This window comes from Chelonia mydas, chromosome 1 (assembly GCF_015237465.2).
Source record: "Chelonia mydas isolate rCheMyd1 chromosome 1, rCheMyd1.pri.v2, whole genome shotgun sequence".
Lineage (NCBI taxonomy): Eukaryota > Metazoa > Chordata > Testudines > Cheloniidae > Chelonia > Chelonia mydas.
In genome coordinates, this window is record NC_057849.1 from 294,528,911 (window position 1) to 294,548,880 (window position 19,970).

Sequence of the window (19,970 nt, forward strand, 5' to 3'; positions counted from 1 at the left end):
CCCTGACCCTGATCAGCATCCCATCAGACAATGAGGCCAGCAGGTTTGGGGAAGGGGCTGTGAGCCACTTCATGCTCTGCACTGGGAACCCCTGATAGCATCCAGTCAAGCTCCTTGTAGAAGGAACTGAACAACAAACTCCCCCACTCCCCCAAGAGCAACTATTAGAGTCTTATGCCTCATGTGCTTGATGCATTCCCTGCCCTGGGTCACAGTCTGCCAACTGCCCACCCACTGCTCCAGCCTTCATGAAATTTCCTGGTACAGGTGTATGCTCCTGCCACTCCAGGCAAAGTCATGGAATCTGGTGCACTCAGACCACACACTGATCAGCACCTGGGTGTGGTTAGCGGACAGGCTGCTGCTCTCGGAGAATGATCTATGTTCACCTGCCATGATCTAAAGAGTGCAGCGGAAAACTGTTATCATGTGGTCCGCACAGCACGCTACTACTGGTGAAAACGTGGAGGCAGGGATCTTTGTAGATTGGCTAAGGGTCAGGAAGAAAAGGGTTCAGTACACTGTGGGAATGGGGGTGGAAGATTATTGACACTCAAGACCTGGTACACACACTTTACCCCAGTCCACACAGCAAACTGGCATGGAACCATACCTCAACCTCAAGTGTGTACTCACCCACACCCCTCAGGTGTGCTTGTTTATCCGTCCTCTAGTCGCCTTCAGAAACGTGCTTCTGGAGATTAGGTATGCACAATAGAAGGGTAACAGCACAACCATGTGCATAAACATGTGTATAGCCACTAGTGTAGACATACCCTCTGGGGAGTGAAAATCATGCACCTCTTCAGGATTACAAACCACCAGTGCCTTTCTCTAACCTTTTGTTTAAGAAAAGAAACTCGGAACTTTTATTGTGTCACTATTTCTAAAATGAACAATGGGGGTAATTCTAGAGGTCAAATGTATTTTTCCAATAATGACAATCCTGGAAATCAGAGGATCTTTATTCTGCAAGGCCTAAAATTAATTAATCCTCTCCGGAGCACCAAAAAGAATAATTCAATACAACTTTGAATTAGCAAACCATTGAACAGATTTGCACAATACAATAAAATGAATACACTGGGAAAGATAACCCAGTAATGACTGGAAATATTACACAGATAGGGTCCTTACTTTTAGATCTGCATGACCGGTACATTCTAGAGTGGTCACTATTCTCTATTTCTAGTGGGTTCTTCTAATGTGCAGTTGTCCTTATGTTAAATTGTGTCATATTTAGTTGTTATGTACTGAACTGTAATTTACTTTTTAGATATCCTCCTATTCTTACCCACATTTTTTTTTATTTTATCAAAAAATAAAAATATTTAAACTGACAAACCCCACCGTTTCAAATAAAACCCATCTGAAGTTAATGTAAAGTGGAGACAGAATATCTCCAGGAGGTTTCTTAAAGCTAATGTATTTTTGATACTGGAAGTGCGAAAATAAATATTTCCACGAGAGTGGTAAAGTACTCAATGATAATTTTTTATGCTGGATGTATGATATTTTACACTATACTTGTTCTCATAATGTGCATTGCTTCAGCATGTTTACAAAGCATGCTGTGCCTATGGGTGATAAGGGTTTGCATAGATTTTTATAAGTATCTGCTCTAAGAGGCACTTAGCTAAACCAATGACCTCTTTAAAGCACTTTTAAATCGCTTCAAAGATTTAACACTAATTTTGTTAGATGAATGGCCTTTTGGCATTACCTTATTGGCAAATTGGTTATTTTTTTCTAGTATGTCAGTCAGGTCTGTCCCAAAATCAATACATGCTATTTGTCGGTTATGTTTTGTTTGTCTTCTCCCTAAACATATCTCATGAAGAATGTGCAAGTCTATTAACAGTATACATTGCAAATTGTGTCAGAAAACAAAATCTCTCCATAGGGTAATGAGCTTAAACTCTTAGCTAAAAGAGTTGTACAGAAGAAGCTCAGATGAAAAGAGTGGTAATAAATTACGGTAGCCTTTTATCCTACAAACTCCTGGAACAATGTTGTCTTAAGAATTCCATCATTCCATGTTTAATACTTGCCAGGAGGATGGGGGAGGGACCACCCCAAAAGAATCCCTTCTTACAAACAAAATAGGATTATGCCCCACTATTTTGATTATGGGAGATAAATGGTACATCTACTCAGATTACAGGTTTGACAGAAGAGGGGTCAGAATTCATCTTACCTTACACTTCCCAGAGTCTTCAACACAGATGAAAACCAGCTTACTATCAAGTTCACAAAGCCACCTTTTTGAAGTGTTTTATAATAACTCTTCAGGGTAATATAAACATATGGAAATAGTACTTCAAATAGTGTAATGTTTAAGCTGCATTACCATGTAGAGATCTAATATGTGCTGCAACTACAAAGATGATAAAAATGGACTGAGGGCATATGTGTTTTTTCCTTATTTTGGATACTCTCAAATGATAATCACAAGGCTCACTAAGGGGCATGAGCATTTGTTTCCAATGCAATTGTACTAGAAGGGAAGAAAGCTGAAGCTTACTAACATGCTGCATTTTCAATAACTGTTTGCCTTCCAGCAGCAAACGTGAATTGTCATCTCTGATTTATGTTCATTAATCACAACAGCACATGCATGTGAGCACAGATTCAGGTTCCAGGCTGTAGTCTGCAAATGTGATCAATCACAGCTGATTGGCATTTTGAGTCAAACGATAATTGTCGAAAAACAGATGCTGGTTTAGAATGAGAGAAAGGAAACCCAGGGCCAAGAGGGTAGAGCTTTAATTGGCACGATGTAAACACACACACACAAATACAAAAAACCCAGGCTGAGAAGCCTGTGAATTGCAAGAGATAAGAAACCAATTATGCAAAAGCACAGAGAAGCCATTTACAACATCAAGCACTTTTATTGGCTGCTACCCCTATGAGCCAATTAAATGAATGCTACTGAAAGATTGCCATGGCTAGTAAGTTATAGCCACTGGTTGAAGTAATAGTTTAAAAGCCTCTGAACAGTTTCCATTTGTCAGTCTGTGAAGAAATTAATCTCATCTAATGTATTCAGGAAAATAGGACTTTAATGCTAATTACTAATGCTTATTACTACTTATCTTGTAGAGACGTCAAATGACCCCTAGACACAGACACAAAACAGCACTGAAAGACACTGGGTAGATCTGTAGATGATCGGACAGGAGGATGTCAGATACACACTAAGATAAACTTCAGAAAAACATTGACCATTTGTGAACTTATTTAATAGAGATAGCCAAAGCACAAGCAACATATAAACAGTTCATGCCAAGGAACTTGCTTCAGTTTCCCAACACAATTTCTTAGTTGTGTAGGGAAACTGAAGCATCTATCACCATCCCTTACATTTCTAGTACTCCATTAGCTTGATCCTTCTGAATATCATATGATATTCCTTCTGCAGTACTTATGGTATGGTGACTAGAAATTCCATTAGAAACTATAGAAAGTAAATGGCAAGTAATCTACATTATCTCACAATAATGCAGCTACGAGCTTGTGTCACTATTGACAATATTACATTTTTGACACATTTCAAAGCTCATATATATTTTATTTTTCTATGCCAACTATGCATTTCTAAAAGATGGGATACTCCAAGAGCACCCATAGCAAGGGACTTACTGGAGGAAGTTAAACTGTAAAACTAACAGAAGCATTGTATACCACCCAAGAAACAGATGAAAATGACTGATTGTTAATATGCAACATTGTTTCCACATCACTTGGAGTTTCCTGGGTTTTATGTTATCCATTTTTTTAAAAGCTCTATTTATTCAGCCTTTGTGGTACATCAACGATAAAAATGTATCATTTCAGAATAAATCACTGTGTTTTTATTGTATTTTTTATTTTATGACTCAAGACAAGCAAGGTTAATAAATCTCCTACATGCGCACAAATAAGGAACATCAAGGAAAATCTGAACTGTTAGTAGGTATGTAGGGAACACAATATCAGGCTTCAACGCAGGAGGCAAAACCATTCAGGTGACAAACCTGGTTATAAGCCAATTACCCGCACTTCAAGCACACTGGATTTTTCACTTGTGTAGTAAGAGGTACAGGAAAATGTGCATGTAATTCTGGGCTCAGATTTGGGCATGCATTTACCATATTTCACCTCGGACTTAGCCAATTTGCAAGCTCAAGTGGCTAGCTGAACATCCACTTACATGTGCATGTACCCCACTGTTGTAACTACCCATGTGAATATCTACTTTTTCACATACAACAGAGCTTCTACCATCTGAAAAAACCCCTAACCTCCCTCTCCCAATACTGTCCTGTAATGATAATGTAATGATAGCACTAAAAAGATGTCCCTTTAGCTCTGTATTCACATAGGTTCATGTTTCTCTTTGAAAACATTTAAGAAAAGGTTTTCCTGTCTTCAAGCTGAATTTACCATAACCCTAATTACCACCTGTGACGTATGCCAAAAAAATCAGCCTTCTAGGGGCCATAAAGAAGTCCTGCTAGCAACTGATACGTGTAACAAACTCAAAGTGACATTTGTGAGATCTTTGGGTTTTTGATTAACAAACAATGCAGTGTAAATTCATCAGGTTTTTCATTTTATAACTGAAGATTTTACAGTGCAAATTACATAAACCTGGAGGAACTCACAGGGATGTCTGTTCTGCCACATTCTCCCCTGACAAGACATGGAGGTGGTAGTAGTGGTGTGGAAGGGGTAGAGTCCTGGCCTGGGAAACAAGCTGAGAACTGCCACATCCCAGAGATCCCCAGCTGGCCATGCGAAGGGCATACACTTCTAAAAACCCCTCCCTGTCCCCCTGCCCATGCACAAGTGGCATAAGTAACTCCCAGTTGCCATTGGTTATTTACCCCACGTAAGAGTCCTCTGAGCTGTGACCATTTCCAATGGAGTTCACAGAGCACCCAGCTGCTTTGAAGGAGGAAATGAATCACAGCCTTCCTTGTGGTTTTACTTCCCTTCAAGCTACAAAATTCAGGATCAGGTGATAACCCCCTTTCTGGTTGGGGCTTAGAGGGCCTTTCTTCCTGACTGGGCCAATGAGATTCCAGACGGCTTTGAGGAGAAATACTGCAGAGGAAACAGGTTATCTCCAACTGATGGCCTTGTGGGATTCAAATCATTTCAACCATCAGCCATTTGGTGGCCTTCAATGCACTTTCCTGAGACTTTGCACTCACAGGTCATCTTAATTTACAATGACCTACAACAAAAAAGAGGGGCAATGGCTAATGGTCTGGTGGTCAAAGTCTTAAGATCAGTCAATCCAACTTCAATAAAGAATCCATGAAATCTTATTCTGTGGCTCTGACGGAGGTAAAGAAAAATTTCTTGGCCATCCCACAATATCTGAGAAGTCTCAAACAGTGACCTAGTCCAGGTAGTGAATAATCTAGGTTGCCCACATTTGTTGACAGTCAAGTTTTCTTGCTGTGTGGGCTCGGGAGCTGGCTGCCCCTTTCCCTATACAATAGCTGTTAGTGGAGGCACTCAAGAAAGGGGCTGATACTGGCAGGGCATCTTTTATAAAAAGGTGTTAAACTCTCCAATTCACATTCACCCCTCCTTGGTTTCAAAAAGCTAAATGTGAAGACGCTTAAGGGCATACTGCAAGGCTCATCTTTTTTCCCCGATGGGTGTTTGGGGAGGAATTAAAGGGGTGATATGAAGAGATACTACAGTTTACTATTTAAACTGGGGAAAGGATGTGTTATTTTGTGAGCAGTCCACTGTCTTATGCATGGTATACACTTTATTTTCTCTTGTATAACAGAAATCTGGAAAAGCTCCCAGGACACGGGATAGGCATTTATTTTCATTTAATTTGACGTAAATAACTAACAAGACAACTATCCAAGCCTGTTGGAGCCCTAACACACCATTAACAATATAATTAATTCCAGTGGCATTTAACACGATCAGTTCAACAGGAACACAAGCCAGACAACCATATACAAAAACTCCTTTCTGCCTCTTCATTGAGGGAAGCATACCCTCAGCCGTCTCCAAAAACCCTCTCAAAGAGGTGGCTTTTGCAGCATGCCTGAAAGGTTACCAAGATTAGACTATTTGAAACCAAAGGACTGTGGGGCATAAAATGAAATAATAAATATAGGCTTTATGTGCATCTTACAGTTTCATCACTGTCATACACAGAGCACTAACTACTAATTTTTCTGAGTTACTTGATCTACCTATATGTTCTTTATAGTTTGTATAGGATGCAAGTTCTTTCTGCCTAAAGCAACTTAGGAAGTAATGCAATCAACCTTCTCTTCCTCAGAGTTCAATATCGCCAGTGGCCTACAGCAAACACTGCTGTGGTTATAATAGTCCTGAAGCTCAGAAGAGCGTCCATGAAAATGACAAATAGCTATAAAAGTGATTGACATGTATTAGAAAGCAGACTTTTACTGTCAATCACTTAAGTATGACTCATTAATCACACTATAAACATCTGACAGCTCAGTGACAATAACAAATTTTCCACTGTAAAGCTGAAGAGGAGCTTATTAACATTGATCTTGTTTAAGCTGACATGTTATGCATTGCATAAAAAACAGCGAATAGCATATCAGTGCAAGAAAGGGCCAATATAGCTGTTAATGCAAGCTGTGCTAGATTTTACTTTAAGGGTTTCCTTCCTTGTGTAACCTGAAGTGGAGACATGTGGCTACTTTCATTCAAACCCTGTTTGCTGAAGAGAAGAAACAACACAACATATAGTCAAATGATTATTCTGAGGGATGTCTTTCTGACTGCATTAGCTGCCCTATTTTCATTTCAGCAATTTGAGGTATGTTACCACAATGAGATGATTTTTTTTTTATTACGCTGTTGTCATAATGAAAAATTTCTCAGTAAGTTACAAAGCAAATCTCACATTTTAGGCCTTTCTATTGGTTTTTGAAGAGTCTCTCCCAAAGTCCCTCCTCACAGATCCTTTACATGGCAAGAGAAGTGCAGTGAGTTCAGCCCTTTGGAATTTTCAACCTGTTTTACCATCCTAGAAGATTCTGAGTACTCAGTGAACCACCAGGGATTTGACTGTGTACCACAAACATGGGGAGAGCAAACCAAATCATTTTATCATTTCCTGGATTAGGATCATGAAGTGCAACCAAAATGCGAAGTGGCAGAACATCAGCTTCCCAAACATTAAGCAAGAGAGCTCACTTAACCATTTTCCCTATCTAAATAATCAGAAAGTAGAATGTGTACAAAGTAACAATCTGCTTACAGAAACAGATGTTAATTCTTAACTTTCTAAGAGGAATAATTAAAGTTTATTCTGCACTCAACATGAGATAAACTTCAGTATCACAAAGCTATTTTATAAAATACAGTCATGAAGTGCCAATGATAAACACGCATTAAAAATGTAGTCAGTCAATTGCTCCTGCAAATAAGATTTTTATGTGCTGTGGCAAGGTTAAGAAGGGAAGCTGCCAACAGGATGTTCTCTCTAAGGGTACGCCTACACAGCAAAGAAAAATCTGCGGCTGGTCCATGCCAGCTGACTCAGGCTTGCAGGGCTTGAGCTGCGGAGTTGTTTCATTGCGGTGTAGATTTCCAGGCTTGGATTGCAGCCTGAGCTCTGGGATCCTCCCACCTCACAGGGTCCTCGAGCCCAGACTCCAGCCCAAGCCCAGATATCTATACCACAGTTAAACAGTTCTACAGCCTGAGGCCCACGAGCCTGAGTCAGCTGACACGAACCAGCCACAGGGTTTTCACTGCGGTGTAGACATATCCTAACAGACCTTTAACTTTGGAAATTACACCTCCTATTGGTCCAAAAAAGTCAGAACCTCTTGTCCTTCAAGTCATGCTGTAGGGCCCATTTCTTCACCCAGTCCCATAGGGAAAAAAAGATATGATCAAGTAATCTACAAATGTCAGAGGAGGGCCCATTTGTATCCCTGACTGATTATTTTCTAGTTTGGGGTGAGGAGAAGCTGATTATTTGGTTTGGTTTGTTGAGCAACTGTATTTATAAGGCTTTTGATAGATCTTTAAAGATATACTGTAAATCAAATTAAATAAATAAAGTAAATAGGAGCATATGTTGATGGTTCACATATGTATTGTTTAGTTTGCAATAGAGAGCAGTTTACTAGACAATGCAACAGGAAGTTCACAGGAAGCAATAGCTCAACATAGAAGTAGAAGATGTAGTATGAGATGTAGTTATGTTGCCTTGTATAAGTGATGGAAATTATGATGTCTCAAAAAGCAGGATGGCACAAAATATGCATCAATGTAAGTAAGGTTCAGCTGTTGATCACTTCAGTAGTTTTTCTGTGGACCAAGTATAATGTTTGTTTGGGAATGATTTTCTGGCCAAAAATCAACATTTGCTAAATCTGTGTCCAGACAATAGTAGTATGAAGTTCTTACGCAAATCACAAGGAAGACCATTTACTCCAAGGTTTCCTTACTTACCTTCTTTCTAGAGATATATCCCTAGAGCGGAGTTCCTTTTTCATACCTGTAAGTGTGTAGGTCTTTTGGGAAAACCATGAGAACATTTTCACAATGGAATCAGTGTTAACCAGAGGCCACATAAAAACAGAACTGACAGATAAACTGTAAATAGCTTTGGGACTATTTATATAAACAGGCTCTGTGTGGGTTTGAAAACCAGAGTCTCCTTCATCTGTGTACAATTATTAAAAGACTGGATCATTAAAGTATGAGATTTGGATGGATGCCCTAGCTCCACTTCAATATTTCAGAACAAAATAAAGAAGCTATGCAGTTCTGTAACTCCATAGGGATAATGTGCTGGATGCTTTAGAAACTAAAGCCACATTCTTAGTACATTTTATCTTGCAAAAATATAAACTAGAAGCACAGGTTTATTTCATATTTATAGAATAATGTGATTTTTAAATTTCAGTTTATATGCATGGTTGAGTTCTTTCTAGTCTATTTCCAAAACAGGAGTATAACGTATGTGATCAAGTGAGACAAAATATATAAATTGACTGATTGTTTATTATGTTATAAGGCAAGAGACTTAGTTTTATTCCTACGCTGAAACAATTATAGGTTAATTGCTGTATGGTGTGTGATGGTGATGTATGGTGTGTGAAACACATTTTTTCTCCCTGCATAACGGACCCATGCAAACCATTTTAGATGCTCACAACCAGGTGTGGGTAACATCTGCAAGAAAGATAAAAAACTACACTTTCTTCAAAGCTGTGTTTGAGGCCTAGTACCTATGTTCCCGTGCTCTACAGTTTTGGGGGGATGTTTACAGGAACATTCCTAGTATGCTTCATTTAAAAACTAAACCATCCTTCTATATTTAAAGAAACAAAAATAGCACCATGCTTTAAAGTTTAATAGCCTATAAAAATGTAATACAACCCAAAATTTAGTATGTTAAAAAACCCTATACCTCGTAACATAGGTGATAAAAATACTTAGCACTTTGTGTGTTCCGTCTTCTAATATTACCTTTCCCCTCTGAAGGAGGTAAGAAATATAATCCTCATTTTACAGAGAGAAAACAGACAGAGATTAAGGCCAACATTTTCAAACTTGGATATCTAAAAATCCTGCAGAGTTGATAAAAATGATGATGTTTAAAAAAAATCCAATTATTCTGATTTGTTTTACTTCCAATATTTTTATTTAACTTAAATACAAATGTTTAAAAAAATAAACCCATTTAAAATTAAATTTTATATTGACAACCTATTTTAAAGGTCTAAACTTATCATCTATTAAAATAATTTCAATTAAATACAAAAATAGTATTAAACTGTATATGCATGCTGCCAAGCTTTAAAGAGGGTCAAACTACTGAACTGATAGAAATCATGGACTAAGAACCTGGAACCAGAACTTGTTGAAGTGCTAAACCAGCTTTTGACAGCAGCATCCTGTTCTGTCGGTATAGAGAGAATATTTTCTTCATTTCAGTTTATTCAGCTAATTCGGTTGAAAGACTAGTTCATTCAAAGTTAAGAAACCAATTGGGAGTTGCAAAAGCAGGAAAGCTTGTTCTTCTCTTCCAATCTATGGATAAAAACTAGGTGCAACAGGGTGAAATCTACTAGTTCTAAAATCTTTAAGGACATAGTGACCCAACACAATCAGTTAAATTCATTAACTACACAAAATACTTTCTTTGTTTAATAAAGCAGTTAATTTTAAATGAAAAACATGTTTTAATAAAATTTTGATAAGAAAAAAAGTGTATGTATCCAGCACTTTTAAGGTATATTCTAATTTAATAAAATCAAAATGCTGTTTTGTGCATTTAATTGAATTTGAATTTTCATTCAAATAGAGCTTCATGCAATTAACAAGTAAAAAGTTAATCAACTAGTAAATTAGAAATGCATCATTCACCATTTTCTAACACAATAAAAATGTAAAAATTAAGAATTTGAATAAATGTAAGTTAAGCCGTATAATTGCTTAAATAAGTTTGTATAATCATATATATCCTCCTGGTTAGCAAAAGGAAACACCAAATTTAAGTATAAAGGCTATATTTAGTTGCAAATCAACTTGTTTTAATTGTTACAATTAATGAGTCTCTACCTTTCTTTAGAAAAATAAAAATACAAATGCAGAACATAATTAAAACCAATGATTGAAATCAAGGTTTCCTGCTTGCTGATTTAAATCATGTTTAAAATCTGTGGTTTCAATCAAACCACCCTAGTATCTGACTTCCATGTGAACCACAATCAGCATTTACAACAATCATACGTCTTACTGAAGTGGCTAAGTATGAATTTATGTGCTTAATTTTAGCTACTCAAGTTTGAAAATTCATGCCTAAATAACTTGCTTAAGGCCACATGATAAATCAATGGCAAAGCCACGATTTGGTTACTAATTTTCTCAACTCACCATGCTCTGCTCATTCCATCTAGACCAACTGATTTTTATCAAGTTTCTACTGCAAAACAGGGGTCCATGATATCTGCTCCACGGCAGACTAACTCACACTATTCTTTGTTCCACTACTAATCTTATTAACACATCCTCTGTAATGAAAAATGGTTCAAGACTTAACGTGGGGTCTCGGAGCCCCTGGCTCCTGTGTGCAATGTAAACCCAACAGATACGTTTTGTTACCAAAAAAACCATCACCTGTATTTTCTAAGCATTACTCCCATACAAGTCAGACAATCCTACTTCCTTGCACTGATGATTAGTCTCAGCAACAGAGCAATATTATATTGCCCTCTAATGGATTATTTGGACCATTGCACAAAGCTGGGTTTGCTTTTAGAAACACAACTCAAAAAGTAAACATAGTTGCAGCAGAAATTGCTACATTCGTTGTTGTTTTCTTTCCTTTCTGATTTTCATTCAAATCTGAAAGAATAGGTGAGGAAGTTATGGAACCTTATATTCTCAACCTAATCATTGTATCCGTTGCAACATGAACTACAGAGAAAGTCTGCAAAATTAAAATGCTTACACATTTTTTTAAAATACTCTAAGAATTGAAGTTGAACTTGAAAATTGTAAGTAAAAGGTTAGTTGATGATGTTGTCTAGCTAGTAGGTTAAATTCTCTGCTGACCTAACTCCACTGACTTCTCCTGAGTTACGTCAGCAGAGAATCTGACCCAATATTGTTGCTTCATATAATAAAAGAAACATCCAAAGCTGCAAGTGCAAACTGCTGAAATGTGTATCTTCATTCCACTTGTGACCTCATCACTAATTGAAAGTCCTGACCCTTTCCAGAGGGAAGAGACCACTTATCTTCTAAGTACACTTAGCCCTAGATTTTACCAAATGGCAGACTGTGTGGAACTCTCTTCAGTGATCTTTTTACTTTAATGGATGTCCTTTAGGTATCATGAGATTATAATAATACCTAAAATGATATACTAAGTAGATACAAAGGATACATGGCTTCACACTACTATTAGGCTTGTTTAGATGTGAGTACTACTCTAAATATTCCTGAAACTGTTCAAATAAAGATTTCAAGCTGCTTTTTAGGTTTAATAAGGGGTTTTAAACTATTATAGTACAGCCTAAACAAAAATATGAGACACACATTTTACTACATATAAATGCATGCACACAGAGAGGAAGAGTATTTGACACCACTGGGGGGATATATTAGAGAATTTCATACTACACATGACAGCTAATATAAACTGAGAGAATGTTCAAAATTGAAGGCCACAAATTAGCTATTCTTACAAAAGGGCATATCTCAAAGTCGTTAGCTCTAAAAAAAATCATCTTGGACAGTTATCCCACATTAAAGTTATTACACAATGGCTTTCAGACTTGAAAGTTCTTTTTAAACTACTTTCTGCTGCATCTTAAAATATTTATTCAAAACAAGTACTTAAATAAAGCAAATGGCCTGACTTTTTGGAGACCTCACCATAAACTGTTGCAAAAGAAAATATGTGCTCTATGATGTTTCTCAATACGCTGTGAATTTGATGCTTGTTTGTTTGTTTAAAATGCTTTGGTGATGCAGCAGCAATCGATAAAAAAACAAAACAAATAAAGGTCAACCCCATTTTAATGTGCATTGTTGTGCAGTTGGGAATAAGAAACTAAGGTAACTAGGATTCCTTCATTGTACATTTGTCTGATTCCACATCAATCATGGGAGTTGTTGTTTGCACACCAAGGTGGATAAAAATCAATGATTTTTTTAAAAAATTTAAAAAATCATTTTTTATTTAAATCAGATTTTTTGATAAAATGCTTTTTGAGGAAAAAACCTATCTAAAAAGAGTTTTAATTAAGATACATTATTGCTCAAAGATATCTCATCATGGAACAGGGATTATAAATTCTAATTCTATAGTATGAGACAATATATTCAGGTAATGTTTAAAAAAGTTTTGTAAATGAGTTCCAATAGTTCATGGATTAGGGACCCAATCTTATGGGGTTCCCGAGGCTTCTGTATAGATTATTTAGGTTAATCTTTCTATCTACCCAATGCTCAGTCTAGAAGATAACCATCAGAGATGCTTAGTTTTGCAGTTCTCAAACTGTGGATTTGTGTCTCCAGAGATAACATACTTATTAACAGCAGAAATGTTTTTAAATAAATAAATACTATATAGAGGTGAGAAATAACAGACCTCAAACCTAGACCTCAACCCTAGACAGACCTCAACCCTGTGTACACAAATTTGCAGAAGGACAAACCCTATTGTCCTTCTGCAAATTTGTGTACACAGAGTCAATCCCTTACCTCTCTCTAAAACTGCAAAGTTTCAAAAAGTTCAATGAATAGAAGAATGTTGGGATGGAATAGATCTGGACAAGGAGAAGAAATCTGGAGAGAAATGTGAGAAGGGAGGCAAAGGCAGTAGAAACAAAAGTGAAACTGTTTGAGCAGCATATTCCAGAAGCCTTGAGGTCTTTCTGAGTATAGCCTTCATTGATTTGAGATCTACTATAGCATTCTCTCACTAGAAGGGAAAACCTATAACGGCAGCAGGCAGTAAAAGAGACCCAGTTTGGGAATATTTTAATGAAGTTCCTCTACCTGTGGGTAAGACAGGCATGTGTGCAGACTGCAAACAGTGCAAAAAAGAAATGCAAGGCCTGGTTGCCCGAATGAAACAACATCATGATAAGTGATGACATTCTCAGGAGGAAGCTGTGTTGAAGATGATGAAGGGAACATGTTTGAACATGCAGGATCTTCAAGTTGGTGGTAACCAACAAGAATGCACTTTTATGTAGAAATCCATGATTAAATCGAGTCTTCCTGACTAGTGATTTAAATAAATTTGATTTAAATCAAATCCACCCTGGTGCACACTGAGGCAAAATTTATCCCAGAAAGGAAGATAAGTTCAAGACCCTTTGCACTGAGGGTCTGCTGCCTAGAAGGATGGGAAAGACAGTATAGAAATCCTCCAAACCTCCTGAGCATGGCTCAAAGTAGAAACATTGTAGCCCCACAACCCACCTGAGTGTTGTGGAATAAATTCCCTTCCCTCCCCAGTCTCCACACAGTTCCCCATACAAAGCCTGTTTACTTGAGTTACGGAAGGGAGAGTGAACATCATGTTTGGAGAGGAGATCACATCCCTATGTAATGTATTCCTAATTACTGTATTATGGCCTTGCCATTATTATGCAGACATAGACATGGCTCTGCAGTTAAAGTTGAAAGGAGCATTCTATCCTAAACACTATCTTTTGAGTGTATCTCCCCTATCCTCCAAACTGGAAACCAAGTCTGCTCCCATTGTAGTCAACAGCAAAACTCCCCTTTTTCAGAAAGAGCAGTATTTCATGTTTTAACTGGTTTTCAGTATGAACAAGATTCTTAAACAGAGCTGTTTGATCTATTTAGACTGTGAGCTCCCTCCCACCCATCTTTCTTTGTTTGTTTGTTAATCTTGCACACCTGTGTCTAAGGAAATGGGTATGCACGTTACTGATGCAGAGAAGCATGTCTAGCATTTGACCTAGTACAAAACCTCCACTCACACTTGCATTAGAGCACAACTACCTCATCACCCTACTGCGCATTGCTCAAGGACCTTACCCTGGCACATACTACACATATGTCTGTGTAGTAAACATCTTACAAGGAAGAAAAGCATCAAACACTGGACCTATTTGAAAGAAACAACGTAGACCGCCGAAGAGTGCACCTCAATTTGATATAACATTTTAATGCTACTTTCACTACATCGCCAGAATCAGTTTTCAAATTATCATCAGTATGTTTGTTTGTTTCAAGTACATTATGCCTTCAAGATTCTTAATGCTCTATTTGTATACTTCACCAATAAAAAGAAAGCACCCATTATTAAACTAACTTCTCTAACATTACAATATTTATTGCAATGGAAAAAGATTTCCTGACTACAATTGTCACTGATAACTATTGTCTTGTAACTTATCTACCAGAATAACATAAAATACACACTGTATAAATAAGTTTAGTTTTGGTTGGGGTTTTTTTTTGTAAATCTTTGGATCTTATTGGCATAACATGAGTTAAAGATCGATTCAATCACTTTATGACCTTTAAAAGAGTAAATGCCCTAATATTTAGGTTGAACATTTACAGCAGATTTCTCATAGTTCATCTATGCTGTAGATTACCAGTGAACACTCAGTATTTGTTCCATATATGGTATTTCCAGATGATATCAATGGGAGTTCCATGCAAGGACAAGTGCAGAATATGCACATGAAATCCACAGCTCAGACTGGATATAAGGCCTTTAAAATAGAAGAGTTAAATAAATAAAGCTGGCAAAGGACAAGCTGTCATTCAGTCCACAAGCTGCTGGCTAAAAGGAATCATTACCAAGGAAACCACCAAGATCTTGTTCTGTGAATGTAGTTCATTCAGCTTCCATGTGTGAAGAGAAGGATATGGAGAACAGGGAGAAAATGGGGAAGAGAACTGAACCTGCATATACTACATGATCAGTGCATAATACTGTCAGGGTTCTGGCTGATTGAAGCAAGGGCTTAAGAAAAGAAAGTGAAAAATAGGCATTAAACTCCTTTTTTGATTCCTGAAATCATTCAATACACAGTATAAAAGAAAGGCAAATGTTAGCATACTAACATTTCTAATGGTGGATGACAAGTGACTAGCTACAGTTTACATCAAGGTGTTTAAGTAAGTCACAGCAGAAACCTCAACTCATCTATAACCACGGATTAAAGCAACAGAAGTATATTTTGTGATGATTCATGCTTCATTTTCCACCAGAGTTATTAGATTTAGCCAACATTTTTAAAACAGTTACACTTTATTTTTTCAGTGAGGCTCAATTTAAGAGAGTTTAAAACACACACACACACACACACCCCAGATAACTCTCATGGTAAAATCCAACCATTCCACCATGAAATAGAGATTTCAATCCAAAGCAATAACAATTCACTTTGGAACATTATACAGTCAAGCTTATGGAGGTTGGGCAATTCCAGAAAAGCTATGCAATTGCAAGTAACAATTTTAGTCCTGTTCTGGTTGAATTGAAATTTCAGCTATCAGATTTAAACCTGGGAACTAAGAAAACTGCTAAACTGGTGATGATCTTTTCACTGAGGATACTAAGTCCAACCTGTGGTCCTGAATATAATGACTTCTGGCACCTCAACTCAGAAAGTAGTTTTTACATCCCAGACCACCCAGAATCTGACAGCCTATTTAGGGTAATTTAGCCTTGCTTTTGCCATGAATGCTGTATCATTCCATATCCAGCTGTAAAATGAACTCTCAGTGCTCAAAATTGTGTTATTCAGGGTTTCCAAAGAAAAGTGCATTTGAAGAAGGAAAATATTGCAACCCTCACTCTCCTCTCCAGAGTTATAATCAGACAAGTTTAAAAAACAGAACTCTAAAGGCGTACATTCATAGAGCAATCATCTAAACCAGTTTATGATAATCTGCTTTGGGATTTAAAAAATAAAGGGAGAACAGACATTGCATGTTTAAGAAAATAGGAATAAAACTACCACTTCCCATTTTAAAAATGGAATGATTAGGAAATGAGTGAAATAAAATGTAGTAACAAAGTCCCCGCTGGAGAGTGCTAAGCAACTGGCAAAGGAATTTGATAGACAGCATTTCCTCTCAGCCTAACAGACATGGGGCCTGGGAGAAAGATTAGAGTGAGCTGCAGTATGGAACTGGAAGCCAGCACATAGGCAGACAGTTTCCTATTATGTGTTGAACAAACATATTACAGAAAACTCTTTAAAAACAAAGGAACGCTGGGAAAGGTGGAGGTAAACAGAGCACTCAATCCTACTAGTTTTTAAGGAAGTATTGGAAATAATTCTCATGTTGTCAGAAACTGCTGCACATAACTGCAAAAGGTATATGAGAGAGAGAGAGATGCAGATGCTAACACCAGGCCAGAGTGAGGTGTTCTGGGACTATCATTCCAGGAGCAAGTAAAACGTCGGGCCAGGGCATGTGATTTGGTATGACCTCCAAAGAAGCCATGAGAGTATAAAAACAGAAGCAGAGGTCTGGGAGTTTTAACCTAGGTACAAAAAAGATTCAGTGGTTGTGCAGACAAGAGACAGGAACAGGATAAAGAAGGAAAAGCTAGAGATCTTCCCAGAGATGCTGTGAGGAGGACTATAGTATTGTTGTCAGCAGCCACTTTGAGACTCAGGAGAAAAAGATTCAAAGGCACTCAGAAAAAACTGTATAGTTCTGATCTTTAATTTAGTGTAGTTAACACAAATCACAAAGTACATGTCATCTGAGCCTCAGAGGATTACCATCAACCTGAACTTGAGTCTGCTTTTAGAAAAGACAAGACTGCTTTCAAGTAATGCATTTACCTTTAGCCTGTTCTCCTCCCCACTAATTTTTGTGGCTTTACAATCCCATTTTCAATTTGTTTTTTAAAAAGTATTTCTCTTTCCTTGCATTGTACCGGAACAGAAACACAGGAAACTGGCTAACTGTGGGGAAATAACAAAACTGACAATTCAAAGATTCTGTATGTAGCTGTGACTCTCTTAGTGTGACACTTCTTTCCCAGACCCTAAGAAGGGTTTTGTGTAGCTTAAAAGTTTCTTTCTGACCAACAAAAGTTGGTCCAATAAAAGATATTACCTCACCCACCTTGTGTGTCTAATTCAAAGTACTGTCAAATGCACAGAAATAAATTCAACAAAACAATAAAAAAGACTTCCCATCCCATTATCTTTCAGTTATAGTAACCTTTGGTGTTACTTGTAGGAGCAAAAAGTAAAAAACAAATACAATAAAATAAATTCTGGAAAAAGTCGGCCATTGAACAATTCATCAAAAGACTCTGCAAAGCAAAAAGAGTGTTCTAAATTCCTCCACTCTTTAGAGATTACCTTAAATCCCAGTCTGTGCAACACAGCAGCAGCAAAAGGGGATAAAATATCTAACAGTCTAGAAATCTTTGCTGTTAATACATTAAAATTTCAAAAATTATTTTGAGAGGACACTGGATACAGTTTGATTATTGGAAGATAAAAATTGAGTTTTCCTATTAACTTTGAAGGATTGTTAATGTTAAGTAGTAACTTTTTGTGAAACAAACAGCACTGGAGTTAAATAAACCACAATGGGAGGGAGGCAATGTGCTGACTGTAAATTATTAAAATCCTAGGACTGGTTTAAATTATTTCTTGTTTACCAGCATGTAAGACTACTGCAGGTTCTTTCCTCACCATCATGTATGAACCCTGGCCTCCTCTGAGCTTCTGACACAAAATCAGGGCACTCAATTCCCCTCCTACAGTCATCTCCTCTGATATCTGTATCAAATGTTTGCTAGGTGGCCCTAGTTCTCTCTCCTTCCTCTTCCTTTCATTTTGTCTGCCTCTCTTTTCTTTAGTTTTTCAGTTTTCCCTATAACTCCCCACTCTCGCCTCTGCTCACTATATTCACTGCATTCTTCTCTTTCCTCTGTTTTTTCCATTCTCCCCACCCATTCACTTCTCTCTTCCCCATTGACTTTCACTTCACACATTTTCCGTAGGCAAAGCGCAAGGAGCTCTTCCTCTCTTTCTAGCAGAGTAGGGACTTGTGCTCTCTCCCTCTTTGAACCCCGATGAGAACCATGTATCACAATATGAATGATAAATAAAAATGTTCCTGACCTCTAAACTTTCTATTCAGAAAGACATATGCTGCTCTGCAGTACTGCAATTGCTGCATAGCAAAACCAAACGCCACTGCATAATTGGTGGAAAGTGGGTTTGCAATTAACTCAGCATTAGAAAGTGATGCCTAGTCAGTTCTGAGACACTTGCAGAGAGTAATCCAGTAGTACACAGATTTCTCTTTTCTGACAGATAGAAGCTACCTTCTGAACCCTCCTTGATTGGATTCATTCACTCCATTAAACTGGAAATATTTAAAATTGCAGTGAAGAGATTTTAACTGCAATGGTTTGAGATCTTGAGTAAAGAAAAGTTGAATAGGATAGAATATTTTTCTTGTCCTTGACCCTTCCTACAAGTTTCTAATCTCATTTTCCATCTACAGTCCACAGAAATTCAAGGGAAGCAAAACAAAACCAAATATATACAATCAGTAAATCAGTGGTCACTGTTCTAGGTCTCTTAACACTGCATCCAGGAACACACCCTCACCCTGTCCTACAAATGCCAAAGTTCAGGCTATTTCAGTCAAAGGAGCACTACAGGCAACAGCTGTAACACAGGAGCACCTGTCCTGCTTACTGAGAAGGGATTAATTTGATAAACTACATCTGCTCACTTGACCACACAGACCAGTTCTAAAGTTGGTCCTTTCAAGACAACAACAATCAATGGACAAAGGTCAAAATACCCAGATTCTTTGTTGAGAAGCTCCTTAGCCATACCAGAATTATCTATTGAGGTCTCCCATATTCTAATATAGACGGACCATTAAAATATACTGGTATGAAGGATCAATTTCCTTTGCAGAATCACTTGATGGAAGCAAGAGACTTGACGGACTATCAGTCCATACCAACATGGCAAATCCTATGTTCCAATGGCACCTAGCCATCGTTTACTTCTACCTTAGGATCTTTATATAAATTATCTCCAATTTGCTGTAATGACTTCAAAGTGTCTTGGTTATGAATCTGAGTTATTAGCTTTTCCATGATGAAATCACATTCCAGTCAGTATAATAGCAATAATTAAATCCCACCTGCAGATAGTCTTGGTGACTACTCTAGCTGAATCTGCCCATCAAATGCAAACAGTAGGACACAGCAGTCACTCACTCTCCCCTTTGTTTTCACATGCAATTTTAGTACCCCCTTCAAGTTCCATATGAAAAGGCTGCAACTTGACTGTTTAGAGATCAATTGTTCAACCCTGTTTCCTTAACACAAGTTACCCTGAGGATACTTATTCCCTGTTCTGTCAGATCATCAGGACCATGAAGCACAGTGCAGCAAGTACTCATTTATCACCCAGATCACCACACTATACAGTATTTACTTC

General features: G+C 37.6%; 1 protein-coding gene across 4 annotated transcripts in view; it reads right to left on the reverse strand.

Annotated features, from left to right (window-relative positions):
• Positions 1-19,970, reverse strand: part of PDZRN4 (PDZ domain containing ring finger 4) — a 383,951-nt gene that overhangs the window by 293,733 nt on the left and 70,248 nt on the right. The gene's annotated exons all lie outside the window — the stretch shown is intronic.